The sequence below is a fragment of the Nanorana parkeri genome, unplaced genomic scaffold (genome assembly GCF_000935625.1).
Source record: "Nanorana parkeri isolate BGI_ZX_2015 unplaced genomic scaffold, ASM93562v1 scaffold1692, whole genome shotgun sequence".
In the NCBI taxonomy this organism is placed as follows: domain Eukaryota; kingdom Metazoa; phylum Chordata; class Amphibia; order Anura; family Dicroglossidae; genus Nanorana; species Nanorana parkeri.
Window position 1 is genome coordinate 213,853 of NW_017307960.1, and position 16,482 is coordinate 230,334.

The window sequence follows — 16,482 nt, forward strand, 5'->3', positions numbered from 1 at the left end:
CTGTGACTAGTCTTGTCATGGCCATCCGTATCAATCAGCACAGTTCCTCTACAGTCATTCTTCTCTCCATCTGCATTGTCACCGGCTCTCTTCTGTGACATTTTATCTCTTATATTCTTTTCTTTGTTATATTCTTTTATCTCAGCTTCATCCTGACACTGCTCCCCTACTTCTCTCCATCCTGACACTGCTCCCTTTTATCTCATCTTCATCCTGACACTGTTCCCCTACTTCTCTCCATCCTGACACTGCTCCCTTTTATCTCACCTTCATCCTGACACTGTTCCCCTACTTCTCTCCATCCTGACACTGCTCCTTTTACCTCATCTTCATCCTGACACTGCCCCCCTCCTGCTCTTCATCCTGACACTGCTCCCCTACTTCTCTTCATCCTGACACTGCTCCCCTACTTCTCTTCATCCTGACACTGCTCCACCACATCTTCGCATCTTCATCCTGACCTTGCCCCCCCCACATCTCTATCCTCACACGGCCCCCAACATCTCCTTGTCTTCATCCTGACACTGCTTCCCAACATCTCATCTTTATCCTGACACTGCTCCCCCACATCTCATCTTCATCCTGACACTGCTCCCCCACATCTCATCTTCATTCTGACACTGCTCCCTTTTATCTCATCTTCATTCTGACACTGCTCCTTTTATCTCATCTTCATCCTGACACTGCTCCCCTATTTCTCTTCATCCTGACACTGCTCCCCCACATCTTCATCCTGACACTGCTCCCCCACATCTCCTCGTCTTAATACTGACACTGCTCCCTTTCCTCTCATCTTCATCCTGACACTGCTCCCCTATTTCTCTTCATCCTGACACTGCTCCCCTATTTCTCTTCATCCTGACACTGCTCCCCTATTTCTCTTCATCCTGACACTGCTCCCCTATTTCTCTTCATCCTGACACTGCTCCCCTATTTCTCTTCATCCTGACACTGCTCCCCTATTTCTCTTCATCCTGACACTGCTCCCCTATTTCTCTTCATCCTGACACTGCTCCCCTATTTCTCTTCATCCTGACACTGCTCCCCTATTTCTCTTCATCCTGACACTGCTCCCCTATTTCTCTTCATCCTGACACTGCTCCCCTATTTCTCTTCATCCTGACACTGCTCCCCTATTTCTCTTCATCCTGACACTGCTCCCCTATTTCTCTTCATCCTGACACTGCTCCCCTATTTCTCTTCATCCTGACACTGCTCCCCTATTTCTCTTCATCCTGACACTGCTCCCCTATTTCTCTTCATCCTGACACTGCTCCCCCACATCTCATCTTCATCCTGACACTTCCCCACATCTCCTCTTCTTTATCCTGACACTGCTCCCCCACATCTCATCTTCAGCCTGACACTGCTCCCCCACATCTCCTCGTCTTAATACCGACACTGCTCGTACCTGCGATCATCACAAGCCCGCCCCCCTGAGGGGCGTGCTTCCGATGACTGCAATGCTGAACGGGCAGTGATCTCTCGATCATGTTAAAAACTAGGGATGCACCGATACCACTTTTTTAAGACCGAGTACCGATACTTTTGATCAAGTACTCACCGATACCAATTACCGATACTTTTTCTTAAAGGGCCAGGTCATGTATCAGATAGTCCTCCCTGTGTCCACTTTCTCTGTTCACTGTTGATGTCCGCTGCTATCCCCCACAACCTCAGCAGCTCTCTTGACAGCAGCAAATCAGCTACCTCTTTACACGTGTCCCGCAGCCCGGGGAGTGAAAGCAGATCTCCCTGCACTTCAGAAGGGGCTAAACCACACAGTTCTCTCTCAGCCCCTCCAGCCACCTGGGAACTGTAGTTTACTCTGCATGTACCAGCATTGTTTTTCTCTATCTCAGAACTACAATTCCCAAGAGTGCATCTGCTCGCAGATTGCAGTGATCTCAGACAAGTGACACCAAATGAAGTCTCTTCCCCGCCCCCTACATTAATTTGTGTTCGGCAAACAACCAGAGAACTGTATGTATGACATGACTTCTTCCCCCCAGCATGTTTTGCCATTACAGCTTCATAAGGGATACTGTATTCTGTACAAACCTTTTTATTGGCATAAAGCAACAACATCAAAAATATCTGTGACTTTACTAACCTGCTGTGTCATGTCGTCTTCTCCGTCTGCTTCAGCCACTCTGTGTCACAGCCTAGTCATCTGCTCCATTCTGACCTCTTCTCCCGCTGATTGGCCGATTGGATGATGACAGGCTTCCTCACCAGTCACTCCTGACTGGTGAGAAAGACTGTCAATCATCCAATCAGCAGGAGAAGAGGTCAGAATGGAGCAGATGACTGAGGCCTTGGAGGAGGAGTTCGCGGCCATCTTGTTTAATTGAAGACGCGATGGAGGTCCTGTGTGCGGCGGTTTCGGGTCCCTGAAGATGGCGGACGCGGCACAGGTACTCGTTTTTTGTATCAGAGTATTTGCACGAGTACTCGTGCAAATACTCGGTAAAATCGTACGATTCTCGGCTGGTTTTCCAACATGCTCGATATACAAAAGTCGTGCGACCGTACATTAGAAACGGTTGCACGCCTTCCATACACTGCACGATTCTCATACGATCGTGGGATTTCCCGCGATTCTCGTATGAGAATCGTGCAGTGTATGGGCACCTTTAAGCTGGCCATACACCTTACAATTATCTGCAGATTTTCTGTGGCCAGATGAAAAAGGTGTAACAGATTCCTCCATCTACACTTAACTGTGTGGATGGAGTAATCTCCACCTGGGCCAATCTGTTGCACTTTTTCCATCTGACCACAGAAAATCTGCAGATAGTTGTAAGGCGTATGGGCACCTTTAGACAGTTGTGACTACAAGAAGTGACCACATTGGAAATGTTTCCCTCTATTGCTGTTCTAGTGACAACTCCGATTTTGGATTTTCCCTCACTTTCAGTCCCCATGACAAATAGAGAGCTTGAATTTCCCCAGGGGTAGCACAGACAGCAATACAAACTCGATAGGGTTGCAAACCATTCCTCGCATCCTAAAAAGAAAGTTGTGGGCCTGGCCAAATATAAGTGTTTTTCAGGGGTTAAAATGAAGGTGAAACCTATGTTTCTGTACCTGTTGTAAAGCCAGTGTTACAAATGCCAAGGCCCACAGCAAGTTCCTTGAACATGCCTTTATGGTGGCAAGTAAGTCTCCCACAACTAGGGGGCACTGTTAAGAACCAGGATGTATTGGGATGAGTGAGCTGTTTGACCTTTATTTATTTTCAAACAGTGGCAGCTTTGTCACCACTAAACCGCATGTAGAAAGAATACTTAGAGACAGCTTTTAAAGTATGAGTGTTTTTTTAAAACAAACTTAGGGTTGCCACCTTTTCTTAAAGCGAAACCCGAACACTCTAGCGACACGTGGACATATTTTTTGGGAGAATGAGTCGCAGCTTACTCATATGTAAAAGGCACCACCCATTAATATGTAAATATCACAGATGAGACTATTTTTAGTGGGGGGCCAATAGCATCTATCTTAATTTTGGTTGCCCCTGTCTACCTGACACCTTGTGTCCTGGTTTCTGCTGCCATGAAACCCGGACACAGCATTCAAAACCCGAACTGTCCAGGTGAATCCTGGACAGGTGGCAACCCTAAACAAACTACATTTATCCTTTTTGCTCTCTTCCCGACCTAACCTATCCCACCTTACCTCCACAAAGGCATACTAACCTTGGGCCTGCTGTTTTTTTACATCCAATGATACAAGTCTTCATTGCCCTGCCACACCTATGCATTACGGCGTCACAGACTTCTAAAGGGCTGTGTCCCCAGGTCAAAGATGATCCTATGGAAGTCTGTGGGACTGTAATGAAGAGGCGTAGCCCCACTGGCTCTCAAAATACCTAAACAATCTGATTGGATGCAGGCATTGTTCAGGCGTTTTGAGAGCCAGTGGGGCCGACTAGCAAGAAGATACTGAAGCTTGGCCCAGTGGGAGATTCCTTCATCCACACAGTTTAGAGTGGATGGAGGAATCTGTTGCACTTTTTCCATCTGACCATAGAAAATCTGCAGATAATCTATAGGTGTATGGCCAGCTTAAGGGTGAGTTAGGTTAGGTCAGCAGAGGCAAGAAGGATTATTGCACTTTGTTTTAAAGTGCAGTTATCCTTTAAGGGGACATTAACACCAACACAAACACCAATCATATTGCAGTAATGGCCACGTTTAACCGCTTGCCATCCACCCGTTGCAAAAAAACAGCAAAGTCCCATCGGCGGGTTGACGTAATTAGACAGCATTTTTTTTTGCGCACGCACGGGCAGAAAAAATCCATCCAATGTGAACAGCCATTACCGGCTGTTTGACATACAAACGATCGGCGGCTCTATAGCCTGCCGATCGTTTGTATGTGCTGGCTGTGTGCATCCCCTCCCCCCATTAAACACTGATAATACTAAATTGATGAGCGGTAAAAGCTTTTAAAGTGTCGCCTATGGCCAATTTTGGGTATTGTAGTGTTTGTGTTTCACACGCGCAATTTAAGGCATGTTTGGTGTCTTTTTACCCGACGTGACCCCGCCTTTTATATTTTACCCAAAAATTGGGTAATACATGTTTTATAATTTATTATATGGGAAACAGTTTTTGTTTTTTTTTATTTTTTATTTTGTTAATTGTTCCTTAATATAGTAAAAAAATCCCAGTGGTGATTTAATACCTCCAAAAGAAAGCTCTATGTGTCCCAAAAAAAAAATGGTATAAAATGTATTTCAGTACAGTGTTGCATGACTGAATAAACGTCAAAATACCACAGCGCTGAATACTGAAAAATGGCCTGGACAGGAAAGGGGACGTCAAGTGGTTAATGGACTGCCTAGCTCAGCATGCCATAAAGTGTGTGCTGTAACACACTGCGTTGTGGTGTGAATATGCCATTTGAAAAGTCAGTCTTTGCATAATATCTTACTTATCTGTTAGCTGAATCAAGCTCTCTCCAGTTCTTACTGGCCTGCTGCTTTTCAAACACTGCATCTAACCAGCACATTCGTCTCATGCAAAATCCATCCTGGCTAAGAGAATAATGTGTCAGAAAAGCTACCGGTTAGTCAAACCTAAAATAGAGCCTTCTGTAGCTGACTGGTTAATATTTCAATATTTTGATACTTTCAAAAGGAGCAGCAAAAGAGCAAAAAAGGTAAAAGCATTAAAAAAAAAAGTAAAAAAATAAAATAAAAAAGTAAAAACATCCCTGCTTGACACATTGCAGTGGCTGAAGGTACCGGTTAGTTTTCAAATCAATCCCTGGTTCCCTGTGGAGTCCCATGCATTAAATCCAAAGCCCAGGCTGTGCTTGGGGCCTCAACTAACAAAGTCAAAATTACACACTACAACCATGTGAAATGGTCATTGATCGGATATCTCAGCCTTGTTATATGAAGCTGCAGTAAAGGAAGAAAAGGGAGTGAGTACTGTAAACCTTATTCCTGGAAAAAACTTGCTTGCATATATCTTAAGAGAGCGAGCACCGAGATCCCATTGCAACAACTCTTGCGGCATCCCGGTGTTGCAGCAGCTGAAGTTTCTGTATTTGTACTCGTGATCACTATCAACAGGTCTAAAAGTTATGAGAAATTCTAAAATTTTGAGTTGTCACCCTGAAGAGGAATAGAAAGGAAATGTTTTAATGCAGACACCAGTTGTAGTGACAGCTGTCTAGGAGAACATGTCCATTAGAGAGAGATTTTACATAATGCAAATTCCTGTTTTTACTACAGGACAGGAGTTGTGGGGAAATCTCCCTAATGGGGGCTTTAGCCACTACCTACTAAAAAAAAAAAAAAAAAAAAAAAGGTTTGGGCTTTAGATATTGTGAGAGTGTTAGATCAGCAGCTGGATGGGTTCACACCACAGAAAGTAGGCAGCGCAAACAAGGATTGCTTCGGGTGAAACACACGTGCAGTTTATTCATAACTAGCTACAAGAAAAGTTGAGCAAAACAAACAAAACATGAAAATAAAGCCTGGACTGTTGGCCACTTACTATACAGGGGCGTCCCGAGGCTGGTTGACACCCGGAGCGGTAACCGAGTGTCACCCCGCCGAGACGTCACCACACACGTGCACGCGGCAGTATTCTCATACCTGGCGGCCGGCGCCCATCTTGGTTATGGACGCCGGCAGAGAGAGGAGAGGACAGTCACCCGGCGGGATAAGGTATGCCGCCGGGTCCCCTCCTCTCTCCTGATAGTGTCGGGCGTTCGGTCCATGACCGAGCGCCCGACTTTTCAGAGGGGGGTGACACCAAAATGACTGTGAGTCATTTTGGTGTCACACGGGTGCGGGCCACACCTCCCTTGTGACGCCACTGCACACGGTATCCCTCACTACCCACTAGGTGCAACCTTGTGCTGCCCCTAACACCTATCTCCCTATTTCATCAACTGCCACACAGGCTGTCTCACCACACAAGATTTGTTTTCCCTTTTTCACCACACAGGTCAGCAGGAAGCTCCCCAGTCTCTTCAGGCATGAAACTGGTTCCAGTATGGAGCCATTCTCCGAGCAGTCTGGGAGTTTCCTATAGAGGCCCTAATGAGCCAGCTTCCTTCAGCTGGGCTCATGACCTCTACCATTCCAGCCTCCCAGTACTCCCTCTAGTGGAAAGAGATCTGCATACATCCTGAACCTGGGACACACATATATGCCATTCTGCATGCACCCAGGTGATTTCACCTGCCTGCTGTCACAATATACTTGAAATAGATTGTTCAATTATACACATTTTTTTTTCTGCAGAAATATAATTTATTTAAGCTCCAACAAAATTACAAAAAAAACCATGTAACCTTCAGTTGACAATGGTCCAAATAAAAAAACGCATACGCACCTCAATTCTTTTGTGCGCTATTGCAATCAGCTGTCCTTGGTACATGACCTTCACAACAGCATTTCATGAATGTGTTATATGTACTATGCTTTAATAGAGAAGTAAGCTTGGTAATAATTCCATGTTCACAAGCTACTCTTATTTATTTATTTTATTCATTAAAGGTATTTATATATAGAATCCAATTTATGCAGCACTTTACATACTGCACATTCACATTAGTGCCTGCCCTCAAAGAGCTTACAGTTTAAGGTCCGTATCTCAAATGCATATATATATATATATAAATATATATACACACAAATGATTAATCTATGAAATTATTCTATTCTGTGAAAGTGAGACACTGTGACCTCTTTAGAGGGAAGTATTTGTTATGTAATATATGACTTCTAGCAGGATGCAACAAAGAATCTGATGCTTACATTTCTGACGACTATGCAAATGTTTAGAATGAGATAGAGAATTCAATTTTTTTTTTTTTTTACCTCATGCACACAGAGCCCACACAGCTTACGCCCCCTCCTACTCTGAACGCTGCCAGTTGAAACATCTGCAGCCCTCTATCCACTATTGAAGCCCTGTGCCTTTATTATACTGAACAGAAAGCACTACTGATCCCAGCCTTAAGTCAGTCCACCTACTGCAATTGTTGCTGATTGTTTTGTTGTGAATGACCGTGATGGAAAGCAATGCTGCCATTCACAAAATTGCAAGCCCACAGCAGCATACACCAGATGTTACACTAGGGACTAGTGTAGTAGATGGCTGTGTTGAGTTGTGGGCTTGTGTTTTTGTGAATGCCAGCTTTGCTCTCCATCACGGTCAATCACAACAAAACAATCAGCAACAATTGAAGTAGGTAGTGGACTGACTTGATTAGGTTGATGACATGACCTTTTGGGGGAAACAACACCACTCTGCAAATGCACAATAAAGACACAACTTTACCTAGCTCTTTGACACAAACCTCACCAAAGTCTCCCTTTTCCCTAAATGCAATAAAGCAAACAGCCACACTGTCACATCACTGTCACATCCTATCGCTAGTCCTTATGTAGTGATGACCTCCATAGGAGCTGCTGGTAAATTTGGGGTTCTCCTGGCTGTTCTGTGGTTACCTACCCCATTTCCAGATCCAGCAACACCACCAACCTCTGGTAATGATCAGACTCAATCTTAGGGTCGTTTTTCATTTTATTGCTTAATTCAAAAAAACTCAGGAGGAGAGAGGGTTTAGGGATGCAGGATATCCAAAAGCACAAAAATGGAGGACAGATAATCTGAATAGTAAAAACAGCATCAGGTCCTATTAGAAAAAAAAAAAACGTAGATACTGAAAGACAGAGGGCAGCCAGGTAACTCTATGAAAAACAAACAGAAAGGACAGCGCCTTCTGCGCGTGAAGTATATCAAATTTATTGAATAAATAAAAAGATTAAAACTACTCACAAAACGGAGTTGATCACAAAAGCATGTATGTACTGGTATCTTGCATCCAAACATTAAGGGTCACAGCAAAGAACCAATATACTGGCAGCAGATGTATAATATGGACCAGTCCTGCCAGTTACCATAACAAAAAAAATCTGACTGGTTTCTGGGGCGTACTGTCAGAACTTTTGCTCTGATTAAAAAAAAATCAGTATTTTTTTTAAGAAAACAGGTAGGGATCTGTGATTTAGAAGATTCCCTACTAATCCTCATAAAACTGATTACCTGAGTTCTTTGTATGCATTTACTTGAACATGAAATATAAAGCAATATTGTGCAAAAATAAAGATCAGTTAGGGTCTGGAACTCACTGCCACAGGCGGTGATTTCAGCAAATAATGTGGAATTGTTCAAGAAACTTTTGGACGATTTCTTAAGGGACCGTAATATACAGGGGTACGGGTACTCCTAGAATGAGATCCTAATAGGTTGGACTTGATGGACTAATGTCTTTATTCAACCTCAAATACTATGTAACTATGTAACTATAAAATCAGTGCAAAATAATAATCAAAAATAGTATTGGTGACAATAAATAATAAGGTTCAAAATAAGCAATGAGATTGATCAGCAAGTATAATACTATGAAAATTAGGGATGCACCGATACCAATACTAGTATCGGTAGCGATAACGAGTATTTGGTGGGCATTCCCCCACCGCTGATCTCTCCTCCGTCTCTCTAAAGGTGGCCATACACTTTACAACCATCGCAAGACCTTAGTCTTGCGATGGTTGTAAAGTGATTAAAAAACCGTACGATCTGCCCATCTTGGACAGGCAGATCGTACTCTCGATCACCGCAAGCCCGCCCCCCTGAGGGGCGGGCTTCCGATGACCGCAATGCTGAACGGGCAGTGTGCGCGTGCGCACACCGGCCTGTTCGGCATTTGTCTCCTGAGCACCGTTCAAACCAGCCGAAAATCGTACGATTTTCAGCTGGTTTTCTAGCGTGCTCCCTAGACAAAAGACGTGCGACCGTACAGTAAAAACGGTTGCACGTCTTCCATACACTTTGCGATTATCGTACGATTGCGGGATAATCGCACAGTGTATGGGCACCTTAAAGGCGGCAGCGATGTGTATTACATTACTTCCGCCTTTAGCTGTCATTTCTCTGGCTGCTGTAGCCAGAGAAGAAGCTCTTAAAGCAGATCTCTGCTTCATCAGCTTCTTTGGGGGCCACTAGGTGACATTAGGGGTCTTAGAGACCCATAAAGAGGACCTGTCAATGCATATTATCTATCACATAGGGAGCTTAATAAAAAAAGATAAAAAATAATTAAATAAAGAAAAGTTTAAAGAAAAAGTAAATAAGAAATAATAATAAAATAAAAAAATAAAAAGGTGATTAAAACATAAAAAAAGAATAAGAAAATTATAATATTGTTTTTAAAAAAAGTAAAAGATGATAAGATAAATAAAAATGTAAAAAGTGAGAGAATAAATAAAAATTAAAAAGTGATAAAAAAATTAAAAGAAATAAATAAAAGAAACAAAGAAAAAAAATAATTTGCATTGGAGGGGGGGTTGGGTGCGAAGGGCGCATTGAGGAACCTGACCTTGGGGCAGCAGGGAGAGTATATCCAGCCCTGAGTGTGGGGTGACTCAATTTCATTTTCACCTGTTATCACACAAGTCATCATCTTAGGAGCAGCTCTCCTGTTAACATCACTCATTCTCTGACTGAAACAGGTGCAGCTAGCCTCAGTGAGAGACAGGCTGCATGAAGCTGTCAGAAGAGCTGCCCATCTGTAGAATAGAGGTTCACTTTGAACAAGGATTCCAAACACCAAATTACCACCATGATGGTTTTTAAAATGTTCTTAAACGTATTTACTCTAAGATGGATTTAATGTTAGAGCAATGTAAGTAATTGTATTTGTTCATATTAAATACATTCAGTTTAACCTGATTAAGTAATTTTATCAGTAAAATAAGGGGTCTCTTTTTACCTGGGGTCTTACAGAGTTTAGATACAAAAGTTTTAAAACCTTTGCCTAGCATCGCTCCCCCATTAATATTCCCTGAAGGAGGGACTCACATTTTTGAAAATTGTCATATGCCCCCCCCTTCCATCCCCACTTAAAATGGCTCATTCATGATCCCCTTCAGGAAAACGAATAGCAATTACAGAACTCAAACATACTGAATTTTATTTTTTCACTATTCCCGAATGTTCTGCTAATCCTTCGGCTCCATTTTTTTTAGCTCTTATGGAGGTAATTTTTTCATGGGGGTTTTTCTTGAGTGTGATATATTCATTAAAATAAAGGGCATTTTTGTTTATCTTTTTATTTCATTATTTTGTTTTTTTGTTTAGGAGTTGCTTGTCTAGTATATCTCTAGTATATCTCTTGTATGATGTATATCCACTTTGCACAGGAGGTTTTTTCTTTTCATCTATTATATGTACAGAGATTATGAACTTTGTCTGGAGAGCTGCTCTCCGGAAATATATCTGCATATGGTCACAGACTAGCTTACTATTTTGGATGGCTATCTGACTGTGTCAGGCCACACATAGTCAGTCATATTAGTTGAAAATATATTATTCAGGTGTTAGCATTCATATTGGTTGCTTCCTTTCTCTATTACTTCTTTTTCCAGATATTATGGCCTTTAGTATGATTCATGATTCTGATGGTAAATATGTTTATTTGACTAAGGCCAGAAAGTAAAACCAGGCTACCAGCATTTATATTATGGTTATGTTGTAGATGGTATTGCTTTTAAAGGGACAATCCTCCCAAAACTGATATTCTTTTATTCCATGGAGAAATATAAAGTATAAATAAATTAAAATTACATTGGAGAGAGAGGGCCACTCTCATAGCTGCAGTAGCAGGTATGCCACCCATAAAACAACTTACAGCAGAACTAAATGTCTTTTTTTAATTTCTTGATTCCTTGATTCCTGACCCTTCCTGTATAAAAAGACAATATTGCAAATCTTCAATTACCCTTGCTTCACTTACTGGCACCGACTGTCTCCTCGTCACTCCAGGAGATATGTCGCTTAAAAGTGCAGATAGAGTCAAAGCTTTTTTTGGTTTTGGAGTAGGGAAGGATTTAAACTCCTGATAATTTATTTGTTGCTGTCTTTGTATCATACAGGAGATTTGCCTTCACTTCCTGTCCTAGAAACACAACAACGCATTGCAATGAAATTACCTAATTGAGAATTTCCCTAGACGCCTGTTCCTCGAATAGGTGTCTAGATGTAGAAAGAGCAAAACAAACGACAAACGCACTCAACAATTTGTTACCAGTTATACAGTAAGGTGCACACGAAATGGGCTTTGAACAGTAGAACAGTAGAAAGGCATCATGGCACACTCACAAACTAGCATATAAAACAACTTGTCTCACCACTAAGGACAGGCCTGCACCCAATTTGATATCTTCTGCCCCATGTGCTCCAAGATGGAGACTCTCATAGTTTAGAGTTAGGACCGCACTATAAGAGGTGCCTTGGCGCGGCAGTGCGGCTTACACATCCTTTGCAGAAGACGTGTATCCAAACCTCTGTCATTGTCCTTAGTGGTGAGACAAGTTGTTTTACATGCTAGTTTGTGAGTGTGCCATGATGCCTTTCTACTGTTCTACTGTAGATGTAGAAAGAGTCACTTGCACTCCAGCTTGATTTCAGTCAATGTTTATTGACTTCTACAGTGTCACATCATATAGCAGCGACGTTTCGGAACAACAAGGTCCCTTCCTCAGGCAAACAAAGAGTGCGAGTGACTTTTTCTACGTTGTACATTGATTTGTGGAGGCATCTGCTGTCACTTTGGCACCCACGCGACTCTCGAGGGTATTGTCCGGTCAGGAGTGCGATGGGTCCCACTGGAATTCTAATATAGATTATAAGATTTCCCCTCAGCTCTAACATTTTGGATTTCCTCACCCTTTCTTTCTTGGTGACAATCACTAAGCCTTTCCTGCTCTATCCTCAACTAAAAAAAAAAGTTTTACTTAGAGATACTTATACTTATTCATATACTTTAAGATTAGAGATTTTGACACCGCAACCACTCTAACTTTCCGGTGTTGGAAATGCAACAGCATACACTGATATACTTGTGTAATTTGTCTTTGAGCTGTAGATGGCAGTGTAGTGCAATGTTAGTCTCTTTGTTCATGCGTATCTATTATACACAGGAAGTTTCTTCTCTATGTATTTCCTTCACAATGCCATACTCATACATAACGTAATGTTCTTCTAAGCAAGTAAAACTTAATTCAACATTCCTCAAGATCTCAGTGCTTCATCTAAATACATAACTAACACCTGGAATCTAGTATAAAGTGAAATATCAGCTTTGGGTAGAATGAACCTTTAATCAGATTCACATATCTAAAAGAGTAAATGGTATTCAACTTTATTTACCCTGCAGTCACAGCAAATAACATCTAGATGCCATAATAGGCCACATTAAGATGTCCAAGTCCACTTTACTTGGTTGTAGTTTCCAGGTAATTAGGGTTTGGTCTTTCTCTACGTTTTAGTACAAATAACTTGGCATTAATTTATTTGCAGACTATATTCACTGATTACTTCTAATACTCTTGAAAACACCCCAACCCCAGGCTCTCACAGACTTTCCAGACCCATAGAAAGCACAATGATCTTTTGCTCCTTACTGACCAAAGTCCTAGTGGTATCTTTGAAGCAGTTTCCTAAGAAAGGACAACTGAAAAGGTTCCTTTGTTCAGATTATAACTCTGTCAGTCACTTACCATTTCTCAGCAGTGGGGGAAGCATCAGGTGCTTTCTTAAAGGAGAACTATGAGATGAGTGATTTCCACTCACCTCATAGTTCTAGCCGACCTGTGACAATGAGACTGTCACAGGTCGGCTCAGTAGATCGGGAGGTGAGCGAACACATACCGGGTTCGCTCACCTCTCGATCCTGTCACGGCTCTCTGCCGTGAAAGGGGGAGGGGCTGGATTCCCCTCTCCCCGCTCCGATCTGCCAGCGCTGACTGGCGGAACGGACGGGGGAGGGGGCGGGTACAGCTGGCTCTGCCTCTAGATAGGCAGAGCCAGCTGTCACTCACGCAGCTGGGCGGATCTCAACGTCCATGTCGGCATCCGCTCCGGCTGCGGCGTCTCAGTATACCGCGGGCTGTAGCTCGCGGTATACTGAGCTTAGGGTAACGGGAGGACGCTAGTTTGTGTCCTCCCGTTATCCTAAGGAGAACTATGGGGAAAAACACTGACCCCATAGTTCTCCTTTAAGTCCAAAGTACTTCTTATCCTTTAGTAGACCGGCATCTTGTAGCAATATCCCAGGAGGTGAGTCTCCCTTTGGGCCCAAGCCCAGGAGACACAGAACGCAGCACACCATTCCTATGTGTAGGAGCCCTGGGAAAGAAGAACAATCTGGAGGGTTGTCCCAAATATTTACCAGCTGCCTAACTCACACCGATCAGATAAACTCCTCAGTGATTGGCTGGACTGATAAATATTTATAGCTCAGATTGTTTACTCTTCAGACACAGACTACTCATGCTCAAAAACATCTAGCAGAAGCAATAAATATACTGAGCTTAGGAATGCTTACAAGCAAAAAACACACTTAAAGTGAACCTTCATACATGTAAATAACTTTTTGCTCCTTTCCTCTCTTTCCCTCTTCAACCATTAGAGATTGTTTGCTTCTTTTTTAAAAAGTTTCCTTCTTTTTTGCCTAGGCGAGAATGATTTAAGGTAGGGATCCCCCCCCCTCCCCACCCCTGGGACCTGCTGGGATGTCTACGTCACATATCCTGGGAGGCAGTTTAAGGGGTGAGGGATGCATGAAGGCTACAAGGCATAGACATGGCACTGCTATCTTCAAGATATCTGGCAGAGGTCCGCACCATATCTGCAGTTCTCCGCCAGTTCGAATGTGTGAAATATTTAAAGATGGAGGTGTGGAAGAGGGGCAACAGGATGAAAATATCATGCGGATGAAATATAACCATGCATGGTTCAAATGTCGGCACCACCTGTCTGGTTGGGTGGAAATTTCTAAGTCGAACAGTGACTGCAGCCAATCAGATGCAATCAATGATCTGGTATTCTGACAGCTGAACAGGTACGTAGGCTGTAAGAATAAAGTTGCCAGCAGGGAAGATTCCTCCATCCATGCTGTTTAGCATAGGTCAGGGAATCAAGTGAGTTCTCTCCTTCAGCTGGCAGGGCTGAATGCAACAATTTTAATGTGTATGGCTAACCTTAGGCTGACTGCAACCTAACTGACACATCATCCAGGTTCCCACCCCTTACCTGCGCTATCTCATCCATGTTCCACATGAGACCTTCCAGATAAGCCCCGTGTCATATCATTCTTTTAATTATATGCTGCAGTTACATCTTTTGCTTAATATCTAACCTCGTCATTTCAGGGTGAAGTATTCTTGTTAAGGGTTGATTGCCTACAAGAGAACTGTGCTGCAGTCGGACTTGGCCTTGTGATTTAAAGTGTTGGATTTTTAGAAATGTGAGCACAGAGATTGCGAGGGTCCCCAGCTAAAAAAGGGTTAATTGACACTTTAAAATTGTGAAATGCCTCCTGGGCATCATATCTATCTGCATGGGATTTTATAGTTTCTATAAATCCACAATAATAAGTAATTAAATATGGATCACTCATATAAAGTGCATTTATATGCTGACTTTTTTTTATCATTGCTAATAAAATACCTGGTGATGCTGCCAGTATCATAATCTTCCTGTTTTGGGGTGAAAACATTATCTCAGAGTTACAGACATCTCAACTCTCCCGGATGTTCCCGGGAGTCTCCCGCTATTAGATAGCGGCTCCCGGACACCTGGGAGAGAAACATTTTCTCCCTGAAAGGTTTACTCTGCTTTATCTAGCAGAGTAAACCTTTCTCTGCTCTGTTTTTTTTCCCCTTGACATTGGGGCCGTTGCCGCCCTCAGTCAGAAAAAAAACCCGTCATGGGAACGATTCGCTAGATTGCTATTGGCTATTGCAAATTGAAGTAGCCACTAGCAGATTAGCTATTGCACCCGCCCACTGCTGCTGTCAATCAGCAGAGGTGGACCTGAAGTTCTCCATCAGGTCCTCCTTTACTGACTGACAGCAGCAGAGGGCGGGTGCAATAGCCAGCTTGCTATTGGCTATTGCAAATTGATATAGCCAATAGCGATCTAGCTATTAATTCCTATGCTTTTTTTTGTAGTGTCAGAATAAGAAAAAAAAACAGCAGACAGCAAGGGAAGCATAAGCTTCTTTGCTATCTGCCATCATTTCAGGGGGTGCTCTCTTCCCTGTTGTTGGGGGGGGGGGGCAGAGGGCACCTCCCTGAAATGAGAAGGGCACCTCCCTGAAATTACTTATTTCAGGTTGGGATCCCTGGAGTTGTCCCCATCCATGTCCTAGATCTCATGCCCAGTCTAATGCACATGGTGTCTATGCATGGGCAAGTACATATGGACTGCATAGGCAAGGTGTCAGTGTCTCTGGCCTGATTTTTCACTTTGGGACTTTGTGAAGAAGAAGCACTGAAATGCTCTTGGTGTGGAGTAGGAAAGGGTAAATGTAGGAATGCCGGAAGCAAATTTCCCATATCACACTACTACGTCTATTATACTTTATACATAGTGCTATTATACTGAAGCAGTAGGTGAAATTGCTCTGCTGTTAAATTTCTGAAAGCATGTTTTGTATGACACCAACAAAATACAATTAGATTATCATTTCTCCTGCCCGCTTTATTGCAATACTTGCATCAATGTGATGCAAAAACAGTGTAACCTTCTTGGCAGTAGCTCATGGCTGGCACAAAACTATCAAATAAATGCAGCCTTGGCAGAACTGAGGTGATGTTTCAGGGGCAGACACTTCCTGAGCTCTAACTGGCACACAATCACCCAATGAAACCATATGGTGCTGTTGCTGGAACGGAAAATAGCAATCGTTGACATAAGAATCTTGATATTGTAGACTGTGGTGCTCATTTAGATTTCAAAAGAGAAGCCTGGGCAAAACACAAAATCCTGAGATGAATGTGCTGTGTAATTAGCAGATTTCATTTTTGGGAAAAGAGGGATAGCTTTTTAAATAGAAAGAAAATAATGGTTCAGTCAGTGGTTTTTATTCTATCATAGCTTTAA